General features: G+C 37.5%; 1 non-coding gene across 1 annotated transcript; it reads right to left on the reverse strand.

The window, feature by feature from the left end:
- Nucleotides 1–3,427: 3,427 nt before the first annotated feature.
- On the reverse strand, nucleotides 3,428–3,535 carry LOC121229885 (small nucleolar RNA R71). Its single transcript, XR_005927839.1, has one exon. It is a non-coding gene; the product is annotated as a small nucleolar RNA R71 (small nucleolar RNA).
- Nucleotides 3,536–4,207: the final 672 nt, after the last annotated feature.

Raw genomic sequence — 4,207 nt, forward strand, 5'->3', positions numbered from 1 at the left:
ATGTGATTAATATCATAATTGTGTATATGAAATGTTTGTTAGCTAATATATGCTAAATGTTAATATATTCAAATTGTTGATATATAATCTTGAGATTGAATTAAGTTTATGGTATACGAGCTTACTAAGCTTTATAACTTACTTTGTTTATTTTTCCGTGTTTTATAGTGTTATCAAGCTAGCTCAGATTCGGGGATCGTCAGAGATCGCTTCACACTATCCACCTATCACTTGGTACCTGTGAACTTTGGTATTTTAAGTATATAGCATGTATAGAGACTTGGTCTTTTTGGTATATGTATTTTGGCCATTTGTATTGGCTTGTAGATATTAAGTTTGGTTTTGTGTTTAGCCATAAGAGTTGGCTTATTTTGTCTAAGATGGTGATGTATATATATACATGTGTTAATACTCTTTATTAATGAGTTCATAATTGCTTGTGATAGGTAATCTGGTTGTTAAATGGTTGATATTAGATATGAATTATGCTTGTGAATTGGTGCAAAATGATGTATGTTTGGGAAATGTTAGTTAGTTGTTTTTTATATGTGTTTTTGGTCTGTGTTGAATGAGTAAAACATGAGTTTATAAGTATGTTGGTTGCTAGTATTGGAAATGGTATGATTTAGCCTTGATTCTGGTTAAGTTAGATGTTCATTTATGTTATGAATTTGTACCATTTGGGTTGTGTAGGTACATGCAAATTTGAGTGGCAAAAATGGCTTGGTAAATAACCTATTTTTGTCCACACGGACATGTGTCTTAGCCGTGTGTGACACACGGTTATGTTGCACGGCTGTATGTCCCTTGGTGTGGATTTAGAAACTAAGTCAGTATGCTCCACATGGCCTAACACATGGGCGTCTGAATGACCGTGGGACACAAGTCAGTATACCCTCTAGTTTTTGCACGGCCTAGCACACAATCTGGCACACAGGCATGTGTGGCCATTTCAAATAGTACATGAGTTAGACACACAGGCATGTGGTCTGGCCATGTGAGGTAATTAGAAAGTTACACAGGGTCAGACACGGGCTGGGACACGGCCATGTGATCCCATTTCAAATGTCCACACGGGCGTGTCTCTTGGCCGTGTGAGAGACACAGTCGGGGCATACAGGCGTGTGACCCCTACAGTTTGGAAAATTTTCTAAGTTTGGTAAAAATTTCTTGAGCTATCAGTTAGTCTCGAACCACTCTCAAAGTATGCTTAGGGCCTCATAGGCTCGTAATAGGGACAATGTGATTGTATTTGATTGGAATTACATTTGGTTGATGATTTTTTTTTCAAATTGCATGGTTGTTTAAGTTGTAAGTCTAGTAATACTCCGTAACCCTATTCTGGCATTGAATACGGGTAAGGGGTGTTACAGTTTGTATGCTTATACGATTAAGTCTCTAAATTATTGTTTATATTTGATAAACCGTCATTTATACATACTTTTATCCCATGATTAGCACATTTATGGGTAATTTCTCCTTAGATTTGGTGAATTCGATGCTCCTAATCCTTTTATTTCATGTTTTATACTTAGGTGAGCATAGGAGAATAAAAGGAACGAGAAACGGGCTGAAAATGGAGAAAATGGGCCAACATGAGAAATCAACATGACCTGAACTTCCTTACACGGGTAGACCACACGCCCGTGCCTATTTAACAGCCTTGACCATGGTTTGAAGCAATCGCACACGGGCGTGTCCCTATCAAGCCCAAGTATAGTTCTATTTGAAAAAGGCCACTCTTGAGGGCTTTTAGGCATTCTAAAACCTATTTAAACACCTGATGAGGCACCTAGAACACACACATGGAGTAGGAGGCAAGGAATTACTCAAGGAAAGCCGATTGATCCATCTTAGAAGCCGGATTCATCGTCAAGACTGAAGATCTCCCTTCAATTTCCTTCAGGAGTTTTTTGGGTTTTCTTTATGTTTTGTTATCTTTATTCTTTTTAGATGTTTTCTTTCATAGTTATGAACTAAACCCCTTAAATACCTAAGGGGAATGAAACCTAAGACGGATCTTGTTATTATTATCTAAATTGTATGATAAATATTTGACTTGTTCTTAATTATGTGTTCTTAATTCTTGTTTTAATATTCCAGGATATTGATTCAAGTTAATGTGCTTATTCAGAGGAGCAAAAGTCCCTGTCTAAGAGTAAATTTGTCGTAATTAAGCGGAGTTCATTGCACACATAGAGATAGGGTGACAAGATTTTTCCAGATTAGGGTGAAACCTAATAAGGGAGTCCATAGATCGAGTTAATGCAACACTAGTGTGTTAATTAGAAAGAGATTTCTATGGATCAAGAGATAATAATATAACTTAGGAATTTCTACGGATCAAGTCAAATGAATAAATCGTCTGATTCAGAGTCAAATAACAAGTGAAGTCTTGGTGGATTTTTCCTTGGGTATTGTCTTAATCAATCGAGTTTTCGCAAAAGCTTTTCCCAATTTTTTTCTGTGCACCCTTAGTTTAGTTAATTAGTTTAGATAAACAAATCCCTTAATTTTTAGGCTAGATAACAAAAAGAAAGTAATTATTAGTACTCTTGGTTCCTTTGGGTTCGACAATCCGGTCTTGCTAAAGCTATACTACTGTTCGATAGGTACACTTGCCTTCATCGTGATAATAGTTAGTTTCAAGAACGATTAATTATAAATTTTTAAAACCTGTCACAAATATCACGTATCAAGTTTTTGGCGCCGTTGCCGGGGAATTAAAACATTAGGAACACTCGGCTTTTATTACTTTAGCCATTTTACTTTATTCGCAATTTAAATTTTTCTTTTCTTTTCTAATTTTCTCTTTTATTCGTTTCTGGCAAGCTTTGTTTTGTGTCTAACTAGAAGAAATCCGTCGGGACCATTACTATTTGATAGTGAGACCGATCGCACAGCTCGTAGAAACCGAAGAGAAATAAGGCAAAGCTTAAGATACACAAAGGGAGAGCAAAAAGACGATATTCAAACCACAACCGAGAAGATGGCCGAAAATCAGGAAAATTCGCTACCTCCTGCGATTGCCGCTGATCCAGTAAATCAGAATCATGCTCCACGTACTATGTATGATTATGCTAAACCGAATTTAACAAGAACTATGTCAAGTATAGTTAGGCCTCCTATTGCTGCAAATAATTTTGAACTGAAACCTAACACGATTCAAATGATACAGCAATTTGTTCAGTTTGATGGTTTGCAGGATGAGGATCCAAACAATCACTTGGCGAATTTTCTGGAATTTTGTGACACATTTAAAATCAATGGCGTTTCTGACGATGCCATACGCCTTCGATTATTTCCCTTTTCATTAAGGAATAAGGCTAAACAGTGGTTGAACTCGTTACCACGAGGGTCAATCACTACTTGGGAACAAATGACCGAAAAGTTTTTACTTTAATATTTTCCGCCAGCTAATACGGCTAAATTAAGGAATGATATCTCTTCTTTTGTGCAGATGGATTTAGAAACACTATATGATGCATGGGAGAGATACAAGGACCTGTTGAGAAGGTGCCCCTCACCATGGATTACTACTCTAGCTACAGGTTCAAACTTTTCACAATGGCCAAAATCCTTCAACTAGACAGATGGTTGACGCAACCGCTGGTGGGACTATCAATAATAAGACACCCAAAGATGCTTATGAATTTATAGAAGGGATATCACTGAATAATTATCAGTGGCAAGTCATGTGGAAAAGCCAACGAAAGCAGTCGGCGTTTTTAACGTCGGTTCGGTCACCATGCTCTCTCATCAGGTAGAACTTTTGAATAGAAAAATTGATGGTTTTCTTGGTCCTGCACAGGTTCACCCAGTAATGCAATGCAATGCAAGTGAAGGAGGAACGAGCAATTCAAAATACCCACATTATGGCCACAACATGGAAAACGAGCAATTAAATTATATGGGTAATAATCCTCGACCTCAAAATAATCTCTATAGTAACACTTACAATGCAGGATGGAGGAACCACCCAAATTTCTCATGGGGAGGCCAAGGGAATCAGAGACCACCACCACCTCCAGGCTTCCAACAACCACCTTATCAATAAGAGAAAAGGCTGAACCTTGAGGAGATGCTAACAAAATTCATCTCGGTGTCAGAAACTCATTTTTAGAATACCAAGACAGCACTTAAGAATCAAGAAGCGTCAATCCAAGGGCTCGAAACTTAGATAGGCCAGCTCGTTAAATTGATATCT

This window comes from Gossypium hirsutum, chromosome A05 (genome assembly GCF_007990345.1).
Source record: "Gossypium hirsutum isolate 1008001.06 chromosome A05, Gossypium_hirsutum_v2.1, whole genome shotgun sequence".
Classification (NCBI taxonomy): Eukaryota; Viridiplantae; Streptophyta; class Magnoliopsida; order Malvales; family Malvaceae; genus Gossypium; species Gossypium hirsutum.